Raw genomic sequence first — 25,988 nt, 5'->3', positions numbered from 1 at the left:
TGATTCTGCACCTGCCCTGAGATTTCCCTGGAGCTCCCCTCTCTGTGGAATGAGGTGAAAAATCCTGAAAACCATATGCCCAGAGGCCCCATTAGAGTGCGTAGTGGCTTGGGGATGCGGCTGTGTCCCGAGAGGGATCTGTTGCTGAAAGCCTATGAGGCCGGGTCACTCATATGGGGTGCTGCTCAAGATGGGCCCCAGTATCACCTCTGAGTAAGTGGAACAAGCCAAACCTGGGGGGTTCTGTGTAAAACCACCCCCTCTTCTTACATATTTAGGGGCAAGGAAAGCTTTCAGTGGTAGATTAGGAGATATATATATATATAGAGAGAGAGAGAGTCATAAATATTGTTATTATCTCTGCATAGAAGGCTCAAATGCCAGGTTTTTATATAATTGGGCCCTTCTTGTTATTCAGATCTCAGCTGGACATTTACCTCATGAGAAAGACCTTCCCTCACCACTCCATAGAAATTAGCCCCTGGTCACTCACTGTCTGTCACAGTTCTCTGTCGTAGGTGCTGGTCATAGCACTCATCACTCTACAATGTTCAAGACGGTAGGACGTTGTCTATTTTGTTGCTCTTTTATCTGAAATGATTAGAACAGTGCCTGGCATATAGGTGGTACTTGATGAATACATTATTATTGTGTATGAGTGTAAAAGGATGGAGATGAAAAGGGAGAGTAAGACAGAGGAAGAAGGAAGGGAGGGAGAGAAGGAGGGAGGGAGGCGTCCTAGCTGGAGTCTCAGCTGTATCTACCACCGGGATTCAGATATATGAACATGACTGACAGACTGTTAGGTAGACCCATCAGAAATGTATTTTTATGAGAAACTAAGGCATCTCCTGGGGAAAAAAAAAATAGATCCTAAAGTAAACGAAAGTAGAGAAGTAAAGTTGGTCCCAGGTACAAAGCCTAGGTCATGGGAGACGGGCTTAAATGTGATGTAAGCCCAGAATCACATTTGTTAGTTTCAGTCTCCTTGAACTCATGGAGAATGGATGTGGCTACAAGTAAAACCTGAAATATGTATTCAATATAAATTATATGAAGCACTGGACACAAACAGCTCTTCTTTTGTACTGTATGTAAAATATAACACGGAAGAGGGATGGGGAGGTGAGAGGCATTCTGGTGCGGGAGCAGAGTCATCTTGGCAGGGCTCCCCGGGCCCCTGAGGACTCTAGCATAACCAAGGCGGTGGTGCTGGCAGGAGACAGCGTCATTCCATAGCGGTAACAGTGCCTAGGGGCTGGCACTCGGTTGCACGAGCAGTAGAGGCAGAAGCAGGAAATAGCACCAAAGGGTGCTAGAGTGGAAAATGAGGACAATGGAGAAGCAGTACAGGCTTAAGAGCTCCTTCCCTGAGAAATCCTAGAAATAACCGGGGAAATTTGGAAGGAGAAGTCTATGGGATGCACATGTACTTTTCATAGGGAAGCAAGAACCTGGCAAACTATGCTTATTAATTTTTACCCATTTTACATCCAGTATGAAAATATAGGGGTTTGAGACATGAAAGTAAGGGAGACAGGTATATGCAAAAAAAAAAAAAAAAAAAAAAAAAAAAAAAAAAAAAAAAAAAAGATCCTAATAATGCTAGAAAAAAAAAACAAGAAACAATTTTAAATATCAATTTTTTTAAATAAATAAAAGAACACTCTGCATTAGAGAGTTTTTACTCAGAAATGCTGAGATGCAACCACATATCTACTTTACAGTTTCCTTTACAGCTCTACTTTACAGTTACGCCAGCTTGGAGATCCCACTCTGAGGGATCTGAATAATGAGATTCTTCAACCAAAAGCCACTTGTAAACTACAGAAATCCTTAGAGAGATTCATCAATGCCCCAGGCCTTCTGGAGGTATTTAACTAGCCATCTGGAGGATTCTCCTGTCTCTAGACAATTATTTCACAGCAAGGAAGAAAAAATTGCCTGAGGTCTTCAACCACAGCCAAATTCACTGGAGTCAGTAAATGTGTCAGATGGACTATGTAGCTGCCACAGTTCGTTGGGAACAAAACTTTACTCTTGAAGGGACTGCTCTTTTCCTATGGCAGATAGCATGTAGATGTGACCAAAAATATATATTCCAGATGCCGGAGTTCTTTTTTTGGGCCTTTTTTCAGTTTCACCTCTGAAACTGACTTGCTCAATATTTATCAGTAATGGTAGACTTTTACTATAGGAGAGAAATAAAGAAAAAAGCTGACTAGAGATTCATTATATTTCAAAACAAATACACATTCCAACCCATTCATCAAACTATTTAAGCCTTTTAACTAAGTAAATATTTCTATCTATTTCATAAGGATGGTCTCAAAATTGATTTTAAATTGCTTCACCAAAAATGTCACTATACTTCAAAAAAGATTGATTGTGTTGTTTTATTTTTACATGATACTCAAAATGTGATTTTGAATCTTGGCTTCATCACCTAAGCTGTATCACCAACAGAAAAGTTACTTAAGTTTTCTAAGCCTTAGTGTCCTTATCTATAAAAGTGGCATATAGGATTAAAAGAACGTATAGAGCATAGGCCGGGCACAATGACTCAAACCTGTAATCCCAGCACTTTGGGAGGCTGAGGGGCGGGGGTAGATCATCTGAGGTCAGGAGTTCGAGACCAGCCTGGCCAACATGGTGAAACCCCATCTGTACTAAAAATACAAAAAATTAGCAGGGTGTGGTGGTGCGTGCCTGTAATCCCAGCTACTTAGGGGGATGAGACAGGAGAATTCCTTGAACCTGGGAGGCAGAGGTTGCAGTGAGCCAAGATCATGCCACAGCACTCCAGCCTGGCTACAAAGAGCAAAAGTCCATCTCAAAAAAAAGTGTAGTGCTTAGAGAAGTGCCCAGCCCATTGTATGCACCAAAAAGTGCTCTCTTATTTTTTAAGGTAAATCTTTCTTCCTTCTTGTCCAAATAGTATGGTAAATTCTAACTATTATGTATACAGAAATTGACCAGACCCAGTAAAGTACAACAGAGCAGGAAGAAAAAGGACACTGCCTGGAGTTTAATCAATGCCTCACCACCTGAGACATGGTGGGTGCTCTGTCCAGATCCACTGGCTTCCCTTTGGTGCTTGTGTGTGTCTCCCCTCTGACTTCTGTGTGCCATGCCTGTGACTCTTCTTTGCATACTGTCTTCAGATGACTGGAGCAGCATCATCCGAACTTGCAGAGGACAGAGTGCCTGATGATTTCTCTCCCTCTCCACCACTCTCCCTACCACCACCCCACTCCTACCTCTCTCCCTTCTGCTGGGACTGATCATTGTGAGAGTATGAAAGCCCAGCACCCTTGCTTTAAGTCAGATTAATTCAGAGGCATGATATATACTTCAGAGCTCCCATGTGGAATAAAGTTGAAGCTGCGCTCAGTGGGATGTTGTCTTACCTGACGTCTTACCAATTACTCAGGAAACACTTGCAGAATAAATCACTGTGTACAAATTCTTGCCTCAGGATCTGCTTCTGGGGAACTCAATCCAAGACCCACAAATGGAATTACTCAAAGAAAAGTTTCAACATTACATCTACTTTCAGCTGTCCTGCAGGCATATAAAGTCAGTCTAGCAGCTTCTAATTCCTCCCACTGAGGTAGAAATCATTATAAAAACCAACCTTGCTGCAGGGCACAGTGGTGCATTCCTGTAGGCTCAGCTACCTGAGGCTGGGGCGGGAGGATTGCTTGAGCCCAGGAGTTCAAGGCTACAGTGAGCTATGAGTGTGCCACTGCACTCCAGCCTGGGCAACAAAGGAGACGCTGTATCATTTGGAAAAAATAATAATAATAAGCCAATCTAGCCATATGTAGAAAGCTGTAACTGGATCCCTTCCTTACACATTACACAAAAATTAACTCAAGATGGATTAAAGACTTAAATGTAAGACCTAAAACCATAAAAATCCTAGAAGAAAACCTAGGTAATACCATTCAGAACATAGGCATGGACAAAGACTTCATGACTAAAACACCAAAAGCAATGGCAACAAAAGCCAAAATAGAAATCTAAACTGAAGAGCTTCTGCACAGCAAAAGAAGCTATCATCAGAGTGAACAGGCAACCTACAGAATGGGAGAAAATTTTTGCAATCTACCCATCTGACAAAGGGCTAATATCCAGAATCTACAAAAAACTTAAACACATTTACAAAAAAAAAAAAGAACCCCACCAAAAAGTGGGCAAAGGATATGAAGAGACAGTTCGCAAAAAAAGACATTTATGCAGCCAACAGACACATGAAAAAATGTTAATCATCACTCGTCATCACAAAATGCAAATCAAAACCACAGTGAGATACCATCTTATGCCAGTTAGAATGGCAATCATTAAAAAGTCAGGAACAAGAGATGCTGGAGAGGATGTGGAGAAATAGGAACACCTTTACACTGTTGGTGGGAGTGTAAACTAGTTCAACCATCGTGGAAGACAGTGTGGTGATTCCTCAAGGATCTAGAACTAGAAATACCATTTGATCCAGTGATCCCATTACTGGGTATATACCCAAAGGATTATAAATCATGTTACTATAAAGTCACATGCACACGTATGTTTATTGGAGCACTATTCACAATAGCAAAGACTTGGAACCAACCCAAATGTCCATCAATGACAGACTGGATTAAGAAAATGTGGCATATATACACCATGGAATACCATCCAGCCATAAAAAAGGATGAGTTCATGTCCTTTGCAGGGACATGGATGAAGCTGGAAACCATCATTTTCAGCAAAATATCACAAGGACAAAAAACCAAACACTGCATGTTCTCACTCATAAATAGGAGTTGAACAATGAGAACACATGGACACAGGGAAGGGAACATCACACACTAGGGCCTGCTGGGGGGTGGGGGCTGGGGGAGGGATAGTATTAGGAGAAATACCTAATGTAAATGAAGAGTTGATGGGTGCAGCACACCAACATGGCACATGTATACCTATGTAACAAACCTGCAAGTTGTGCACATGTACCTTAGAACTTAAAGTATAATAATAATAAAAGCCAATCAAGGTTAGGATGTCAACATATGAATGTTGTGGGGAGACACAAATTAGCCTATAATATCCATTATTTGTAATGCCAGAAGTGCCATTTCTAACCAATCACCGCCCCCCTTTATTTTGTGTATCGTTTGTTCTAAAAAGTGCCTGGTTTACATATATTAGTTATGCCCATTTACTCCCTTTCTTTGAAAGTGGATAGACCCACAGGTCTTAAAGTGGACTGAAGATGAGCTGAAAGCCAGTGGTGAATGAAGAAATGCCTAACCATCAAAGTCACAAGGAAGGAGCCTTTACGCGAGAGTTCTGTTGTGTGAGCTACCTACCAGAGAAGGATGTGGCAGGAGTTGGCACTACAGTGATCATCAACTCATTCACCCTTTGATATGTTTCCGTGTACCTGTTGGCAATATATATAATTTTTATCATAGATTTGTTCTTATACATGCTAGTTTCTGGAAGCTGAAGAGTAAAGTAATACACTATAGTTACAGAAAATCAGAATCCCCAAGAGAACTGATCAATTATAAGCAGTGAGGACCAAGCCAAAGAGATGGGCTTTGGCTTATTTTTGCTTTATTGCTTTATTGAGATATAATTGACAAAAATTGTAGTCCGGGTGCAGTAGCTCACACCTGTAATCCCAGAACTTTGGGAAGCCCGGGGCTTGAGCCCAGGAATTCAAGACCAGCTTGGACAACACAGTGGGACCCCATCTCTACAAAAATTTAAAAATTAACCAGGTGTGGTGGTGCGTGCCTGTAGTCCCAAGCTACTTGGGAGACTGAGGTGGGAGGATCACTTGAGTCCAAGGTTGAGGCTGCAGCGAACCGTGATCACACCACTGAACTGCAGCCTGGGTGACAGACTGAAGCTCTGTCTCAAAAAAAAAAAAAAAAAAAAATTAGAAAAACACATTAAAAAATGTATGCATTTAAGGTATACAACATGATGATATAATATACATATACATTATGAAATAAGCACAATCAAGTTAATTAGCACATCTCTCATCTCACATAATTAACATTTGTATGTGTGGTGAGAACATTTAAGATCTATTGTCTTACCAAAGTTCAAGTAGTATGCCAGATAGTATTATTAACCATAGTCACCACAATGTATGTTAGATCCCCAGAACTCACTCATCTGGTAACTGGAAAAGCCAGACACAGTGAGATCAATACTGTAAGATCTCCTTTGTATGCAGAATCTTTAAAAAGAGAGAGGATGGGGGGGGCCGGAGAGAGAGAGAGAGATTGGCTTTTTAAATGGTTTCTGCCTCAATGGGAGGCTTAAGATGCTGCTAAGTTGGCCTGGCTGCAGAAAAGCAGAAGTAGACGCACTATTGAAACTTTTCTTTGAGTAATTCTAATTGTGGCACAATTTACTCTCTCACCAGGAGTTTGTTGTGATTCTTTACACAGATTCTTAGAGTCTTTACACAGAAAAGATATGTAAAAGCTGGGTGCCATGGCTCATGCCTGTAATTCTAGCACTTTGGGAGGCCAAGGCAGGAGGAACACTTCAGCCCAGGAGTTAGAGAGCAGCCTGGGCAACACAATAAGATCTCATCACTACTGGAAAAGGAAGGAAGGAAGGAAGGAAGGAAGGAAGGAAGGAAGGAAGGAAGGAAGGAAGGAAGGAAGGAAGGAAGGAAGGAAGGAAGGGGGGAAGGAGGGAAGGAGGGAAGGAGGGAAAGAGGGAAGGAGGGAAGGAGGAGGAAGGAAGGAAGGAGAAAGAAAGAAAGAGAGAGAGAGAAAGAAAGAAAGAAAAAGAAAGAAAGAAAGAGGAAGAAAGAAAGAAAGAAAGAAAGAAAGAAAGAAAGAAAGAAAGAAAGAAAGAAAGAAAGAAAGAAAGAAAGAAAGAAAGAAAGGAAGGAAGGAAGGAAGGAGAAGGAAGGAAGGAAGGAGAAAGAAGGAAGGAAGGGAGGAAGGAAGGAAGGAAGGAAGGAAAGAGAAGGACGGAAGGAAGGAAGGAAAGAAGGAAGGAAGGAAGGGGAAAGAAGGAAGGAAGGGAGGAAGGAAGGAAGGAAGGGAGGGAGGGAGGGGAAGGGAAGGGAGGGAGGGGAAGGGAAGGGAGGGAGGGGAAGGGAAGGGAGGGAGGGGGGAGGGAGGGAGGGAAGAACTATTTAAATAAAGCAATTTCTCCTCCATAGTGATTTCACAGTCCAGCCATGGGAAGAAAAAAATTCACGAAACTGGGCAACCTAAGCTCAAAATCCTTTCAATACTGCAGACAATTCTCCATGTCCTTCACTTACAATTAAATTATTTTTGTTGCTCTCAATGGGAGCAAGACCCTCTTAGATTAGGAGTTAATAAAATTGTTTCTCATTTTCTTCTACTTGACTCTACAAACTCTGGCAAATACCGCAGGAATGATATCAAGTGCTAGTTACTGCATCAAAGTAAGTTTTGTTTTTCTGTTTCTCAGCTCTCAATTATTTATATGCATAATCATTAAGTAAACAGGTACAAATATCCCATGTACATTAGTCAGAAGCAATGTTTAAAAAAATCAATAAAGCCAAATATATTAGGCAGTCAATGCCTTTTTTTCCCCCTAAAGAATTCAAGTCTATTATTTGGCTTGCTGCCCATACAAATTATTATCAGATTTCATTAAAGCGAAAATTTAAGTAGTGTACATCTGAGGTTGCTGGGTTTTTTGTTGTTACTCTTGCTAAACTGTGCTAATCCTTCTGTAATTTAAGGTTTGAGCAATAGAACAATGAAATGAAACTGGATTCACCCCATTTCAAATTTTACAGGGGCTTCTTTCATATTTTCACACACTGACAGGCTAAATTTCTCCACTGACCTTAATTTTACACAACCTCAGAACAAAATGTTCGTTTCTTTTTTTAACTACAAAAGACTCTCACTATCCTTTAATACCAACAATTATGTTTAAATGGCCAAGTATCTGACTCCATCTCATCAAAAGGCTGCCGCTGGTATAGTCCAGTTTGAACTATCAGTTTTTTAGTCAGTAACTTTCATGGATTTTTTTTAGTTCACAGACAGTTACTGAAGTCAAACAGTAGTATCTCTTAGTACTCAGAGGTTTTTGTTTTATTATAGGGTAAAATGTCTTAAGTCACCATGAACTATAATAAATAGCAGACTCATGAAAGAAAACTATGCCCTAGGCCAGGCATGGTGGCTCACACCTGTAATCCCAGCACTTTGGGAGGCCGAGGCGGGGGGATCACCGGAGGTCGGGAGTTCAAGACCAGCCTGACCAACACGGAGAAACCCTGTCTCTACTAAAAATACAAAATTACCCGGGTGTGGTGGCACATGCCTATAATCCCAGCTACTCAGGAGGCTGAGGCAGGAGAATTGCTTGAACCAGGGAGGCAGAGGTTGTAGTGAGCCGAGATCACACCATTGCACTCCAGCCTGGGCAACAAGAGTGAAATTCCATCTCAAAAAAAAAAAAAAAAAGAAAAGGAAAGCAAGCAAACTACCCCCTGCTGCGAACAACTAAGAGAGAAGTTAACCATTACAAAGTAAAAATTGTGCAGGAAATTATGTCACTGATACAGAAGTTACTGGTTAACTGGAGTCCAGTTTCTGGAATTAATGGAAAGGGCTACTTTAATGAACTATGATGTTCTGATGTCAAAGTTTGAGAATTTTAATTAAAAAATTTTGTATCAGTTGATAAGACTGTGAGCAGCAGAGGAGGTAGTATTATTAAGGCTAGACATCCTAATATTTTCTACTCACGTATATTGGGTTCCACCTTAATTGTAAGAACTACAGAAGATTCAGTAATTGCCCAATATAGCATTTTTTCAACCCCTCAGGTTTGGAATCTTTTTGATCATTTCCCAGTGACATTTTCAGATAATACAATGAAACCATACTGGGTGTCGATTTTAAAAGCACATTTTGAAGCATCTTTATGAATGAATAAAAAGGTTTTAAGAACATTTAACTTAAAAATGCAGTAAAATGTTACTCAGCACACCCTGAACCCTGCCTATATGTAATTTTTCAACCATGATCAACTCAATTTTAATCTGAGGGAGACAAAAGGCAAAACTTATATCAGGAATTTATTTAAACCAGAGGAGGAGAAGATAAAGGAAGAAACAAATCACCACATTTCATTTATTCCAAGATGCACTTTTAAAAAAATTATTATTATACTTTAAGTTCTGGGGTACATGTGCAGAATGTGCAGTTTTGTTACATAGGTATATGAGTCTCATGGTGGTTTGCTGCACCCATCAACCCGTCACTTACATTAGGTATTTCTCCTAATGCTATCCCTCCTCTACCCCCACACCTCCTGACAGGCCCCATTGTGTGATGTTCCCCTCCCTGTGTCCATGTGTTCTCATTGTTCAACTCCCAATTATAAGTGAGAACACGTGGTGTTTTGTTTTCTGTTCTTGTGATATTTTGCTGAGAATGATGGTTTCCAGCTTCATCCATTCCCTGCAAAGGACATGAACTCATCCTTTTTTATGGCTGCATAGTATTCCATAGTGTATGTGGGGACATTTTCTTTATCCAGTCTATCATTGACGGACATTTGGGTTGGTTCCAAGTCTTTGCTATTGTAAATAGTACCACAGTAAACATACGTGTGCATGTGTCTTTATAGTAGAATGATTTATCATCCTCTGGGTATATACTCAGTAATGAGATTGCTGGGTCAAATGGTATTTCTAGATCTAGATCCTTGAGGAAATGCCACACCGTCTTCCACAATGGTTGAACTAATTTACATGCCCAACAACAGTGTAAAAGCGTTCCTATTTCTCCACATCCTCTCCAGCACCAAGATGCACAGTTTTTCCACATCTTTAAATCTCTGAAATAAGGATGTGCCTTACAGTCAATGAACTCTTACAATTAATTGTCCTGGCCAGGTGGTGGTCACGGCATAGGTGCATTGCATGAGCAAATCAGAACTTGATCATACTGTTCACATTGTCATCACTTTAGCTAGGATGTGTGCATGGTTATTATCTCAGATGTTAAGTTTAACTGACTTTTACAATGATTTGTTGTTGTTATTTTGTTTTGTTTTTGTTTTTTGGGTTTTTTTTTTTTTTTAGCGGTAGCAAAGTTTATTGTGAAGAGCGAAAGGAAAGCTTCCACAGCGTGGAAGGGGACCCGAGCAGGTTGCCCAATATTTTTTAAGGTTACAACATGGTTTAGCATTGAAATGAAGAAATTTTAGGAATGCCTTAGCTAAAATTTTGCTTGCAGTTCTCCATTAATGTAAGAGAATGTTTATATTATAAGAATGTATGTCCAAAAAAGACAAATAAGAAAAAAAATCTATGTATAAGTAAGTCTAAAAGAATACTTGGCCAGGTGCAGTGGTTCATGCCTATAAATCCAACACTTTGGGGAGGCTGATGTGAGAAGCTTGCTTGAGGCCAAGAGTTTGCGGCCAGCCTGAATAACACAGTGAGACCCCTGCCTCTACAAAAAATTTAAACATTAGCCAAATGTGATGCTGTGTACCTGCAGTCCTAGCTACTTGAGAGGTTGAGGTGTGAGGATTATTTGACCCCAGGAGTTCAAAGTTACAGTGAGCTATGATTGCACAACTGCACTCCAGTCAAGGTGACAGAGTAAAACCCTGTCTCCTAAAAAAAAAAAAAAAAGAATACTTTCAGTAAGTATAAAATTTTTGGAAATGTCATAAGAAGGCATTGTGTCATCATTTAATTAGAATTTTTTTTCTTTCTTAAGGGTACATAAAAAAAATGGCACATCTTGTAATGACAGTTACCTTAGACTGTAAGGAGTAGTCATCCCAGCCTGTAGATCGTAAATCTCTCCTACATAATCACATATACAACTGGATTCTGCCACCACTTGGCCTTCCCTAAAAAGTCTATGCTCGGCCAGGCGTAGAGGCTCACGCCTGTAATCCCAGCACTTTGAGAGGCCGAGGCAGGTGGATTATTTGAGGACAGGAGCGAGACCAGCCTGGCTAACACGGTGAAGCCCTGTCTGCACTAAAATAAAAGAATTGCTGGACATGGTGGTGCATGCCTGTAATCCCAGCTACTTGAGAGGCTGAGGCAGGAGAATCGCTTGATCCTGGGAGGCAGAGGCTGCAGAGAGCCGAGATCGCACTACTGCACTCAAGTCTAGGCAACAGAGCAAGACTCCAGCTCAAAAGAAAAAAAAAGAAAAGAAAAAGAAAGAGTCTAGTTGCCATCAACATTTCTTCACCTTCAAAATCACAAAGTTTCCCAGTACAGGAAGAAACAAAGCTGGTATCTCTCTTCTTAGGATCTGGCCATCTTCCTTTACAGATGCTCTTCAATTTACAATGGGGTTATGTCCTGATAAACCCATTGTAAATGCAAAATATTGTAAGTGAAAATGCACTTAATACACCTAACCTAGCAAACATCACAGCTTAGCCTAGCTTGAACATGTTCAGAAGATTTACATTAGTCTACAGTTGGGCAAATCATCTCACACAAAGCTTATTTATAATAAATGTCAAATACCTCATGTAATTTATTGAATACTGTACTGAAAGTGAAAAACAGAATGGTCATATAGGTACTCTTTTTTCTTTGCTTTGCTTTGCTTTGCTTTTTTTGAGACGGAGTCTCGCTCTGTCTACCAGGCTGGAGTGCAATGGCGCGATCTCGGCTCACTGCAACATCTGCCTCCCAGGTTCAGGTGATTGTCCTGCCTCAGCCTCCTGTGTAGCTGGGATTACAGGCACCCACCATCATGCCCAGCTAATTTTTTTATTCCGTAGAAATGGCATTTCACCATGTATGCCAAGCTGGTCTTGAACACCTGACCTCAGGTGATCCACCCGCCTTGGCCTCCCAATGTACTGGGATTATAGGCATGAGCCACCACGCCTGGCCATCCTATGGGTACCCAAAGTATGGTATCTACTGAATGTGTGTTGCTTTTACAGCATCAAGAGTCGAATCACTGTAAGTTGGGGACCATCTGCACCCTCGTCAACCACTTCAATTGTAAGATATTATGGAAACTAAAAGTGCATTTACCTGACATGAGAACTAATTCTAGGATATTTAACAATAAGAAATTACATTTATAAACATAGCCCAGATCACCAAAGAATCACTATTTACTGTTGCAGAAAAGAATAATATAGTTTAGAAACATTCCCAATCAGAAGGGTTGAAAGAAACATGGGCGTCAGGTTAGCCGATGAACACTTAGCTAGACTATTCGTCAACTACACCTGAAACCCATGCCCTGCATGTGCTAGTTCCCTGAAGTTCTGCCATCTCGAATTGAAATTTGGATACTTTGAGACCTTTCCTTAGATGTAGGGTTATATTAAAATGTACATTTAGTAACATCATTTAAAAGAAATTTTAAAAAATTAAAAAGGTGCAGATACCTCTCTATCAGTTTTAAAACTTTACTGCCAAAAAGACACAGTGACTCACACCTGTAATCCTAGGACTTTAGGAGGCCAAGGTGGGAGGATCACCTGACGTCAAGAGTTCGAGACCAGCCTGGCTAACATAGTGAAACCTCGTCTCTTCTAAAAATACAAAAATTAGTTGGGCATGGTGGCGTGCTCCTGTAAGCTACTCAAGAGGCTGAGGCGGGAGAATTGCTTGAACCCGGGAGGCGGAGGTTGCAGTGAGCCGGGATCGCGCCATTGCACTCCAGCCTGAGTGACAGAGCAAGACTCCATCTCAAAACAAAAACAAACAATGACAACAAAACACACACACACACACACAAACTTCACTGTCATGTCTGGTAAACTGGATAAAGTCAGAATCCTTTCCAAACTTCTCAGAAAAGTGAAATCAAATTCTTCCCAAATCATTCTAGATGAGACATGTCTGGGCCTGGCTTCACATTGATCATGTAGGCAGAAGAGAGTAGAAAGTACAGAGGCATATCCTTTACTGAACCGGGTTTCTAAATAGATAAAATGGTGAAATTTAATAAATGGTACACCATGTCATACCAAGTTTTACTTTACTTAACTCTATCTCCCCAACTAAGTTATGTTAAAGTCATTTCTCATGAAATTTGCTATATCATTCTTGGCTATTATCCAGAGCCAATTCAAGCATATTACAAAATGAAGTGTGTGTACATTTATTTTTTAACACAGACAAACGTACACTTGTTAAGATCCACTATATTTACAAGCCAGAATCTCAAACTTTATGACAGAAGTTAAATGCTTACAAAAAGAAAAACATGGGCCGGACGTGGTGGCCCATTCCTGTAATCCCAGCACTTTGTGAGGCCGAGGTGGGTGGATCACCTGAGGTCAGGAGCTTAAGGCCAGCCTGGCCAACATGGTGAAACCCCTTCTCTACTAAAAATACAAAAAACTAGCTGGGTGTGGTGGTGGGCACCTGTAATCCCAGCTACTTGACAGGCTGAGGCAGGAGAATTGCTTGAGCCTGGCAGGCAGAGGTTGCATTGAGCCAAGATCGCGCCACTGCACTCCAGCCTGGGCAACAAGAGAGAAATTCCGTCAAGGAAAGGAGAGGAGAGGAGAGGAGAGGGGAGGGGAGGGGAGGGGAGGGGAGGAGAGGAAAAAAAAATGCTACTTTACATTCAACATCTTCTCAATATACCCATCAATCTCATATAAAGGTAGAGGCTGTACCAATTATCAACTGTCACCATATGCCACATGTTTTCTTCAAAGTAGACAATGTTAGTGTCCATACTTTTATTCCGAGAAATTATTTCAAAATAGCTGTATGATGCAGCAATCTTTCACCTTAAGGTACTATGTTACACTACTAATTTCAAAAATTATAACCAAAAGAAATTCAGTGTCAGGCAGCATGAGCTTAGATTATAAGAAAGGAGATGTGTTCAGAGTACTGATGTATACTCTAGTTATGTTTCTGATTTCTAGATAGGAATTTACTCTCTCTGACAATCATACATTAAAATATAAGCACGTATTAAAATAGTTAAGAATAAACAAGCAAGCTTAGGAATAGTGCTCCCTCCTGTGGCCAAACTCCTTGAAAATCATGGGAAAAGGCATCTCCTGGAATCCTCAGATGGGTCACAGACACAGACCTCAGAGAAGCCCACCTGCTATTGTAGGTGCTGTGTTTAAAAAGGAAAATGGGCCAGGAGTGGTGGCTCATGCCAGTAGTCCCAGCACTTTGGGAGGCTGAAGTGGGTGGATAACAAGGTCAGGAGTTCGAGACCAGCCAGGCCAACATGATGAAACCCTATCTCTACTAAAAATACAAAAATTAGCCAGGCGTGGTGGCAGGCGCCTGTAATCCCAGCTGCTCAGGAAGCTGAGGCAGGAGAATCACTTGAGCCTGGGAGGTGGAGGTTGCAATAAGCCGAGATCATGCCATTGCACTCAAGCCTGGGCAACAGAGCAAGACTCCATCTCAAAAAAAAAAAAAAAAAAAAAAGACTCACAAAGCTGGGATTTCATTTTGTGGTAATGGACACAATAAAAGAGAACACATTTTAAGTCATAAAAGCAAAAAGAAAAATTAACTTAGTGCTGGAGTCTGCTAACCATTTTATAAATTTTATTATCTACCATATGTGAAGAAGATGTCTATGAACATTTAAAGGGATATATCTTCTAAAAGAAAAGAAATGGTTTTGGGGAGGTCAGCTGAGGTGGTTCACACCTGTAATCCCGGCACTCTGGGAGGCTGAGGTGGGCAGAACATTTGAGGTCAGGGGTTCAAGATCAGCCTCACCAACATGGTAAAACCCCAGCTCTACTAAAAATACAAAAAATTAGCCAGGTGTGGGGGTGCACACCTGTAATCCTAACTACTCAGGAAGCTGAGGCATGAGAATCGCTTGAACCCAGGAGGCAGAGGTTGCGGTGAGATGAGATTGTACCACTTCACTCTAGCCTGGGTGGCAGAGTAAGACTCCATCTAAAAATCAAAAAAAGAAAAAGAAATGGAATGGTCTTGGGGTTTGTGGATCCTACTCCTTATTATAAAACACAGTGGTTCTCAACCAGAACCACTCCGAAGATAATAGCAACGTCTAGAGACATTTCTGGTTGTCACAACTCTGGGGAGGGGTGCTACTGGGGCCTAGTGAATAAAGGTCAGAAATATTGTTAAACATCCTGCAATGCACAGATCACCTCTCACCCCCACAAATAATTATCTGGACCAAAATGTCAATAGAACTAAGGTTGAGAAATCCTGATATAAGAATGTTCTACAATCATTTTCATGTGCAATCTATCAACCATAAACTTTATAAATAGTATTTATTAAATTCAAAGCCAAATACATTTTCACTAAAACTCCAGCAATAAAATTAGAAATTCAGGAAGTATGATTCTCTTGAACTCAGTCTCACGTCTGATTACATTCTTTTAGGCTATTTTGTCTTATAATATGATATACTTACAATGTTTAGCCGTTGTTTTTCAAAGTAGAAAGTACAGGCGGCACGAGATGGCTCACGCCTATCATCCCAGCACTTTGGGAGGCCAAGGCAGGTGGATCACCTGAGGTCAGGAGTTCAAGACCAGCCTGGCTAACATGGCAAAACCCTATCTCTACTAGCCAGGTATGGTGGTGCACGCCTGTAATCCCAGTACTCAAGAGACTGAAGCAGGAGAGTCACTTGAACCCGGGAGGCGGAGGTTGCAGTGAGTGGAGACTGTGCCATTGCATTCCAGTCTGGGCAACAAGAGTAAAGCTCCATCTCAAAAAAAAAAGAAAAGAAAATACATTTGAGTGTTTTGGTCAATAGGAAGCATAAGATATAAATTCATATATGTATTATTGTCTCGTGGAGAAATGCTAAGAGAGTAAAATTGTTTAACTCCAGGTGGATCTAAATGTTTTCATTAGAAAACATGCTTGCTAGCAAAAGGTGCTTTGAGAGCAGGAGCAAAGAGAGAACAGATTAACAGACACATTGTCATCCCTCCAGCAACCAAGGAAAAGCAATTATTTTAGGATGGAGATCCCCAGCCTGAGATCCTTGTATCCTTAGGCTATGTGAAAATAAGAAGAGTCTGAAAGCTATTTTCACCATGTCAAAAATCATCCAACAACAATGGAACATTTATCTACAATAAAATAGATTAGGCTCACTAAAATGAAAAATTCAGTGTGTAGACACTTACTACATGGAAGTTCATTTCATCTAATGTAACGTGGCCGGAATTTCTATACCATCTACAAAAAAATAATACAAACAGTTATTTAGGTTTAAACAAAAAGTTGCAAACTACTGGCCTGAAGAAACCAAACCATTAAGGTCAATAAGTGTGAAAAAGTAAAACCACAATACAATATTGCATCGACTTTGTTTCTCCAGTTTGCTACTTGCAATCTTCATACAGTGCTTGGCATATGATTACCAATGCAAATATTCTGGCTTAAACCAGAACTTTAAAAAGGAGTAGAACCTACCCAAGTTCAGAATGGTGGTGATGGCAGTCAGAAAGTCCCAAGGGAAACAGTAGAGGGACTGTGAGACCAGACTTCTAAAACCTTGACGGAGAACCATCCTCCCACATCAAAACTGAGGATCTGAATTGGTTTTTAAGAAGGAGGCCCACAGGTTATTTCATTATGGAACTTAATGAAAATTACACTGATAGTAACTTCTAACCCCTTTATTACAACCAGCCGAACCATCACTACTCCACCAACAGAGCCAAAAGCAGTGTGGTCTCAGGGTAACTTTACTATTTTATTTGGGCTTACCACCAATTAGGTGGTGTAGATGGTCTCTGACTTATGGTGGTTTGACTGATGATTTTGCAACTTTATGATGCTGCCAAAGTGATACACAACCAGTAGAAACCAACCTTTGGAGTTTGAATGTTGGTCTTTTCCTGGGCTTGTGATATGCTGTAGAATATTCTCTTGTGATGGTGGGCAGCAGAAATGAGCAGAGCCCCCAGTCAGCCAGGTGATCACCAGGATAGGCGCTCAATACTCTGCAGTGTACTGTGTTGTCCGATGTTTGTGCCCAACCCTAGGCTAATGCACAGGTTGTGAGAATGTTTAAGGTAGGCTAGGCTAAGCTTTGATGTTCGGTAGATTAGATATATTAAACGCATTTTTGACTTATATAGGATATACCTATAGTGGCCGGGCGCAGTGGCTCACGCCTGTAATCCCAACATTTTGGGAGGCGGAGGCAGCTGGATCACCTGAGCTTAGGAGTTTGAGACCAGTCTGGGCAACAGGACGAAACCTTGTCTCTACTGAAAATACGAAAAATTACCCGGGTGTGGTGGCACATGCCTGTAATCCCAGCTACCTGGGAGACTGAGGCACAAGAATCGCTTGAACCTGGGAGGTTGAGGTTGCAGTGAGCCGAGATCATGCTACTGTACTCCAGCCCGGGCGACATAGTGAGACTTTGTCTCAAAAAAACAAAACAAAGGATACATCTATAGACAGATATAGATATGTAGATACAGTTATAAATAGACATATAGAGATATAGGGATAGAGATCGATAGATATATCTAAATGTGTGTGTGTGTGTGTATCTATATATATATGCACTTTTTTTTTTTTTTTTTGAGACAGGACCTTGCTCTGTCACCGAGGCTGGAGTGCTGTGGTGTAATCTTGGCTCACTGCATCCTCGGCTTCCTGGCCTCAAGGGATCCTCCCTCTTCAACCTCTTAAGTAGCTGAGACTACAGGCATGCCACCACGCTCGGTAAATTTTATTTTTTATTTTTATTTTTTGAGAAAGGGTCTCACTATGTTGCCCAGGTTGCTCTCAAACTCCTGGTCTCAAGTAATCCTCCCACGACAGCCTTCCAAAGTGCTGGAACTACAGGGATAAGCCACTATGCCTGGCCAGATATTTTCAATTTATGATGGGTTTATTGGATGTAACTCCATCACAAATTGAGGAGCACCTGGACATACTAAGAGGCGACAAAAGGGCTGCCCTCCTCAATCTCCTTTGCTGGCGCTTCCTCCACCTCCGCGGTGTTGTTTGGTGTGCCTTGGAGACTGTCCTGGGCCCTTGTCTCCTCTCTCTCCCTAGGGAATCTCCTACATTCCCATGGCCTCCCTTATTAGCTATATGCCAAAACTCCTACATTTCTTTATCTAGCCTAGACTTACTTTCTTCCCAGGTCCAGACCAATGTACCCAACTGTTGTTTTTTTGTTTTATTTTTGTATTTGTTTTTTTTTTAATTTGCTTGCTTGTTTGAGATGGAGTCTTTCTCTGTTGCCCAGACTGGAGTGTAGTGGTACGATCTCAGCTCACTGCAACCTCCGCCTTCCAGGTTCAAGCAATTCTCCTGCCTCAGCCTCCCGAGTTGCTGGGATAACAGGTGCCTGCCACCACACCCAGCTAATTTTTACATTTTTTGTAGAGACAGGGTTTCCGCATGTTAGCCAGACTGGTCTCAAACTGCTGACCTCAACTTATCCACCCGCCTCGACCTTTCAAAGTGCTAGGATTACAGATGTGAGCCACTGTGCCCAGCCCAGCTGTTTATTCTGTTGGATATTTATGTGGCAATGTCAAACTCAACATGTTCAAAATGGAACTCCCAATCTAAACCCTCACTTCCTCCAGGGATCCCTGATTCAGCATATAGCATCATAATTCAGCATCTTGCTCCTGCTAGAAGGATGTAATAGGTTTCATCTTTATCTTCTGTTATGAACTGAATTGCGTTCCCCTAAAATTCATATGGTGAAACCCTAACCCCCAGTATCTCAGAATGTAACTGAATTTGGTTAAGAGGTAAACAGGTAAAGGCCTTATCTCCACATGGGGTTAACTTTATTAGGGTGGGCAAAATGACTCTATTAGGGTGAGCCCTAATTCAATCTAACTGGTGTCCTTCCTTAAAAGAAGAGGAGATTAGGACGTGAAGAGATACCAGGGATGTATGCACAGAGAAAACCATGTGAGGACACAGAGAGAATATTGACATTTACAAGCCAAGGAGAGAGGTCTCAAAAGAAACCAACCCTCAATTTTGTAATCTTGATCTTGGACTGCTAACTCCCAGAGTTGTGAGAAAATTAATTCATGTTGTTTATGCCATCCAGTCTCTGATATTTCGTTATGGCAGCTATAGCAACCTAATACATCTTCCTCTTATTAATCACCAAGTCCCACCCACTTTACTTCCTAAATATCTCTTTACTCTAACTTCACCATATCCATTGCACCTGCCCTAGCCCAAGCGCCTGTCAAATATTTTATGGATGCCTGCTACATGCAGCTTTTCAAAGATCTCTCTGCTTTCACTCTCGCCTCTCTACAATCCAGCCTCCAAAAGGAGGCCAGAGCAATCATTTAAAAATAAATGTAGAATCCTTTGCCCCTGGTTTAAAATCCTTCAAGAGTTCCCCATGTCTCAAAGAATGAAATCAAATCTCCTTGCCATGGCTGACAAAGCGTGAGACCAGCATGACCTAGTTCCTGCCTCCCACTCTGGCCTTATCTATAATCACTGCAGTTCCTCATCCACCCTGCTCCAGGCACAGCTACCTCTGACAGTTATTCCAACACACCAAAAGCACTAGTCTGCCCACACGATTTTTCCCCCTGGCTGGAAATTTTTCTTAGTTCCTCCTCTTCATCTGGCTCAGTGTGCCTCACACTACGGATTAGGTTCCCATCCAGAACTGCTTCATCTCAGAAATGTTATAGTATGAATATCCTACTCTGACCATAGCCTCCTTAAAGCTTTACACCCACGATGATTATATTCTCCCAGCAGACTCCTCCTGGCTGCTCTTCCTTCTCTATGCAACCAAGGTTGTGTAACTGATCATCTGAAACCACGCTGACTAGGACTTGGAACATGCAGGACTCATGGGGTGTAATCATAGAAGCCACTTTATTTTTGTCACCTGTAGTCCCTTTAATCTTGCTGAGTGGGTCTAGTCTTTCTCCTGCCTCTTGATAACTTGGGCAGGTTCCATGGCTTTTCTGGTCCCTCAGTCCTATGTTCTACTCTAGTAACTCAGTAACTAAGTTACTCAACTCACTAACTTAAAATGTCCAGTCCACATGATAATTTCAATTCAGTAATTTCCATTGTAAGATCCAATATACTAATCAACACTTCAATCTTCATTCAAAGGAAGACTTGGTCCCTCTTTCCTTATTGGGCGTGGAGAAATTTTGGTGTAGGTAGAGATCCTGTGCCAGCTCCCCCATCCCTTCCTGCTACCTTTCTTACTCCATGGCTGCTATTTCTGACTCTGCTGGGGTAGTAAGGCAAAGCAAGACGAACCAGAAGCTTTCATTGGAGATGGCATCATGCCCTCCAGGCAGGGCAGATTTATTTTATTTTGTTTTTGAGACAGAGTTTCGCTCTTGTCGCCCAGGCTGGAGTGCAATGGCACGATCTTGGCTCACTGCAACCTCCACCTCCTGGGTTCAAGCAATTCTCCTGCCTCAGCCTCCTGAGTAGCTGGGACTACAGGCATGCACCGCCACACCCAGCTAATTTTGTATTTTTAGAAGAGATGGGGTTTCACCATGTGGCCCAGGCTGGTCTCGAACTCCTGACCTCAGGTGATACACCCACCTCGGCCTCCCAAAGTGCTGGGATTAAGGCGTGAACCACCGCGTCCAGCTGGGGCAGATTTTAAAGTAGACTTTCTTTGTGCACAGGTTCACATTGTAAAGGGTTCTCCAGAGGACTGCTCTTCCCCCCCACCATCTGGTTGCCATTCCCTTGATAAGGGCAGTGCCCCTCCAGATCACTTTGAGATCTGCCCCTTCTTGCCTCTAAGAATATGCTGCTCTTTGGGGAATAATCCCAGGCTGATATTCTTGTCACATCTGCACTTCAGGCTTTACGCACCTTTAGAGAAAACACAGTTACTTTCCTGACACAAAGAGTCTATTACTTGCTCAGGTGTGAGTCTATAAACTCTTCAAGCTCCTAGAGTGGGTCTTAAGAAGCTCCTCTCACTGGACTTGAAATTAGTGGGCAAGCACCTCCCTCTACACCTTCTTCCTGATAGTGGAGAGTGGGGAAGTGGGGATCAAGAAACATAGCTTTTTAGCTCAATGTGCCATGCAGCCAAGAAGGTAAGGAAAGAGATGAAGAAATGTTGAGGCTAGATTGTTATTATATAGATGCAGATATCTTCTGGGATTCTGTCATGGCTTGGGATAAAAGGGAAGACAGTGACCCAGGTGTGACAGCCTGATGGGTTCTTCCTGCCTGCTGCACAGCCATTAATCAATTCACTGAGACTGAGGCGGTGCAGTAAAACAAGAGTTTATTTGATGCAAGGTCAGCCACACCAGAAATGAGGTATTACTTGAACCAGTCTCCCTGAAGGCTCAGAGGCTAGGGTTTTTACGGACAATTTGGTGGGCAGGGGGCTAAGGAACAGGTGCTGCTGATTGGTTGGGGATGAAATAATAGGGGCTGGAAAATGGTCCTCAGGCACTGAGTTCTCTAGGTGGGACCACGGGACAGGCTGAGTCATAAGTCACAAATTTGGGTGGGGTCAGTCTGAAAAACATCTCAAAGGACCAATCTTAGGTTCTACAATGATGATGTTATCTATAGTAGCAATTGAGAAGGAACAAATCTTGTGATCTCTGGCCACATGACTCCTGAACAGTAAGGGATTATAGAAAATATGCCCACATTTTAGCAGAACTCAGACTCCTTCCATAATCCTAATCTTGGGCCTTTCAGTAGTCTCATGAAGGTGGTTTCAGCCCCAAAACAAGCAGGAAGAGGATCAATTTAGGGTGGGACTATTATCCTTGCTTCAAAGTTAAGCTATAAGCCAAATTCCTCCATGGTTAGTTTGGCCTGTACCTAAGAACAACCAAGGACAGCTTGGATGTCAGAAGCAAGATGGAGTCAACTATGTCAGATATCTCATACTGTCATAATATTTGCAACGGTGGTTTCACAGGTCCCTTTCCCTACTACTCTATTACAGCTGCTCCTATGAAGATCACCAATAAGTTCCACAGTGTCATGTCCAATATAGACAATTCTCATTTCTTATCTTACTCATCAGAAAACTTTGACATAATTTATCACTTCCTCATCATGAAACAGTAGGGGCCATGAGAAACTTCTCCTTCAACCACTGAAAGTTTGCTGAAAAAAACCCACAAAAGGCAGACTGATTGGAGAAGATGCAAATTGTATAAATGTGTATACAGGGAGAATCACAGGGTGATTACCCAACCTCCAGCAGGGTGAAGAAGCTTATATACAATCCTGGCAAAACAGGCTGTGGGAGAGAGTAGAAGAGGAATTCTATTGACAGGATTACTAGGGAGAATGAATGGATCAGGGAACAGAGATGAACATGAACATTACCTTGTCAAATGGTGTGTTCAAGCATGGTTACATTCTTGGTTTTTCAGGGAGGAGAAGAGACAGTTTTTCTTTTTAATGGGTCTGGATCTTAGGTTAAAAAAACGTTAACTTCATCTTTAGAAGACTCAGTGGGTGGGGGGTGGTGTCAGCGAGACCTTGAGGCTTCTTCAGTTTAACATGTAAACATATTTTGGGGTAGCAGTTTCTGAACCCCAACTAAATAACTTTCTTTACTTGGCTTCTAGGATTCCACCCTCTGATTCTATTTCTCTTTCTTTGTCACTCCTCGTACTCTTCTGCTGGATCTATCTCACCTTCTTAACAATTCAATATGAGAGGATCTAGAGCTCAATTGTACGACTTTTTCCCTGACTCACTTCTTAGGAGACTTTTTTTTTTTTTTTTTTTTTTTTTTTTTTTTTTGAGATGGAGTTTTGCTTTCCCCCAGACTGGAGTGAAGCAGGGCAATCTTGGCTCACTGCAACCTCTACCCCCTGGGTTCAAGCGATTCTCCTGCCTCAGCCTCCCAAGTAGCTAGGATTATAGGCACCTGCCACCATACCCCACTAATTTTTGTATTTTTGGCAGAGACGGGGTTTTGCCATGTTATCCAGGCTGGTTTCAAACTCCAGCCTCAACCTCCCAAAGTGCTGGGATTACAGGGGTGAACCACTGTGCTCGACCTTCTTGGGAGATCTTATCCAATCTTGTGGCTTTAAATATTCTATACAGTCTCAAACATAACTATGTACCTCCAACACCTTCCTTGAATTCCAGACTGCTTACTTGACATCTACACTCAGATATGTGTCTAGGAAATCTCTCAAATTTAATATTCAAAACCAAATGGCATGCCATAGATTTTTGTTGTTCTCGTTGTTGTTGTTGAGACGGAATTTCACTCTTGTTGCCCAGGCTATAGTGCAATGGTGTGATCTTGGCTCACTGCACCCTCTCCCTCCGGGTTCAAGTGATTCTCCTGCCTCAGCCTCCCGAGTAGCTGGGATTACAGGCATATGCCACCACACACAGCTAATTTTATATTTTTAGTAGAGATGGGGTTTCTCCATGTTGGTCAGGCTGGTCTTGAACTCCTGACCTCAGGTGATCCACATGACTTGGCTTCCCAGAGTGCTGGGATTACAGGTGTCAGCCACAGTTTTCAATTAAAAACTGCTCCTTCCCGAAATTCCCTATCTCAGTAAATAGCACCACCATGTCCCTGCTGTTGGGGCTACACACTTTGGAGCAACATCTATGCCTCTCTTTCTATCCCACCTGCAAATGTTGTCAACTCAGCCTTCAATATATGGTATCAAGCCCAACCCATCTTCCCCTCTCCACCATCCCCACCTTAGCCCAAACCATCATCACCATCTCTTTGCTTCCACAATTGCCTCTCTGTAGTCTCTTTTCTACATAGCCAGAGTGACCCATTTAAACATAAATCAGATTGTTACCTCTGCTCATTACCTCTCTGCTCGAAGTCTTCCAATGGTTTCCACCCTTCTCAGACAAATCCTTGCCATGAATTACAAGGCTGTACGTCTGGACAGGTTCCAGAGTTTTCTTTGGACTTTGCAAACGTTATCTTAGAGCTGTCTCATTGTGCTGGGTGCAAAGTTTTTGTTTTAAAGAGAGAGTTAGCACATATTTTATCAAAGAAACGTCTCTGAAGGCATGTAATATGTTTGAAATATTTATCTCATCATTAAAGCTTTAGTAAAATGAAAAATCTACCAGCCATGTTCTCTATACTTGGGAATTTCCAGACTTCAACCCCTGGAAGCAATGATTAAAGTTTTTGTTTCCTTCAATGCTCAAGTCAAACATCCTCTCTTTTGTGAAGGCCTCTCTTTGTGCACTGCCTTCCTACTCCATCCCCGGTCCCAGTACCCTGCAGAATAAAATGTTTCTATCTGTGTCTCCTCAGCTTCGTGTCCATACGTAGATATTGAAAGGAAACCTGTGGAATTTGTGTCTGCTTTGTATTACTACTGTGGAAGGGACAATAAATTTATTAACCCATATTTTTAAAATGTGCATACATATTGTATTTAACCTAAGACTAACTTTTTTCATATTTTAAAGACTGGAATTGAGCTATGTCTTTCAATCTACATGTTTAGAAAGCTTAGCTTATCAGTATTTTTTTTTTCTTTCTTGGTAGTACATAAAACAATGGTACCTTAAAATTGATGCTATCTTACATTTTATTAAATATGGAATATAAATCTTGTGTCTATGCTCCTCATTCTTTATAGCAAAAGTTTAATACATGACATCACTCCATATGATGGATGATTATTTTTGCCACTCTTGGGGCTCAAACAATAATACCCCAAAATATGATGTTTTGGCATGCTGAGCCTTCGGTGTTTGTTTGTTTGTTTTGAGATGGAGTCTCACTCTCGTACAGGCTGGAATGCAATGACATGATCTAGGCTCGCTGCAACCTCCACCTCCTGGATTCCAGAAATTCTTATGCTTCAGCCTTACAAGTAGCTGGGATTACAGGCACCTGCAACCACGCCCGGCTAATTTTTGTATTTTTAGTAGAGACGGGTTTCGCCATGTTGACCAGGCTGGTCCTGAACTCCTAACTTCAAGTGGTCCACAACCTTGGCCTCCCAAAGTACTGGGATTACAGGCATGAGGCACCACGCCCGGTGGCATGTTGAGTCTTTGAATTAAAGGAAATTAAAAGGGTCCAGAAGGAAGCCTAAAAATCAAGGCCTCTCTCTCTCACCTTCTCCCTTCCTTTTGTCTCTCTGATACTCTTACTTTTTCCAAGCACCTGAAGGGGCTGTCTTTTCCCGCACAGTCAGATAAGGAATTTCCTTATCTGACAGAGAAAACTTCTTTTCCAAAGAAATGCAATTGTCTTAAAACCCCTTCCCTAGGAATCGCATTAAATAATCAGAAGAGATTAATCACCCAGAGAAGAGAAAAAAAACTGAAAGTCATAGCCACACTCAGACTTTTCATCGATACTTCTGAGGGTAGCTCCAAGAGACTACCTGGGAGACTTTACGTATATAATAGGACAATTTTTGTTCAGAGTGAAGTTTCACAGCTTGTCCACAAGCTATTGTTTGTACTTCTGTCCCACTGAATGTCCAAGGAGAATCATTTGCAAACCACTGTCTGGCTTTCGGGCCCCTTCATACCTATCTCCCTCTACTCAACAAAGAAGGGTATACAAGCATCTGGACCTTACTGAGTTATTGAGAAATCAGTCTTCTGTGATTTTTCCCTATGCACGTTAAGCACATTTTGTATGCCTTTTTCTCCTACTAATCTGTTCATTCCAGCAACCTTCAGAGGGCAAAAGTGGGAGCTTTCCCTGTTGCTCCCTACACCACGTTAAATTTAAATGTAAATTAAATGATTTGGGAATGGGTAACGTACTCATTTCCAAACTGCAATTTTCATAGGTATGAAAATTCTCCACAAACTGCAAAGCCGTGACACTCCAAGGGCCCAAGAACCCAGGTTGGCGAGCTCAGTTAGTGCAAGTAAACGTGCTCCACCCATCTCCCAGCCCGCCTGCTCCCTCACTTTGGTACAGGTACAGGTACAGGTACAAGTACAGGTACAGGTACCGGTAGGAACGCAAACGTCTATTGGCCACGGACTTAAGAGGCACGCCCACAGGTACCTTCCGAGCATG

At 41.8% G+C, this 25,988-nt stretch overlaps 1 long non-coding RNA gene across 2 annotated transcripts; it reads right to left on the bottom strand.

The window, feature by feature from the left end:
* Positions 1-1,670: 1,670 nt before the first annotated feature.
* LOC105482537 (uncharacterized) lies at positions 1,671-25,948 on the bottom strand. Of its 2 annotated transcripts, XR_011623970.1 has the most exons (5): positions 25,727-25,948; positions 23,789-23,926; positions 16,132-16,183; positions 15,405-15,704; positions 5,430-5,898 (listed from the first exon to the last, which is right to left on the bottom strand). It is a non-coding gene; the product is annotated as an uncharacterized lncRNA (long non-coding RNA). The 2 variants fall into 2 exon arrangements; XR_987708.2 differs by lacking the exons at positions 5,430-5,898; positions 15,405-15,704; positions 16,132-16,183 and adding exons at positions 1,671-2,191; positions 5,349-5,422.
* Between the last annotated feature and the right edge of the window lie 40 nt (positions 25,949-25,988).

Source organism: Macaca nemestrina, chromosome 5 (genome assembly GCF_043159975.1).
Source record: "Macaca nemestrina isolate mMacNem1 chromosome 5, mMacNem.hap1, whole genome shotgun sequence".
Taxonomy (NCBI): domain Eukaryota; kingdom Metazoa; phylum Chordata; class Mammalia; order Primates; family Cercopithecidae; genus Macaca; species Macaca nemestrina.
The sequence above is the reverse complement of the archived record's forward strand: the minus strand, read 5'-3'. Positions and strand labels throughout refer to the sequence as shown.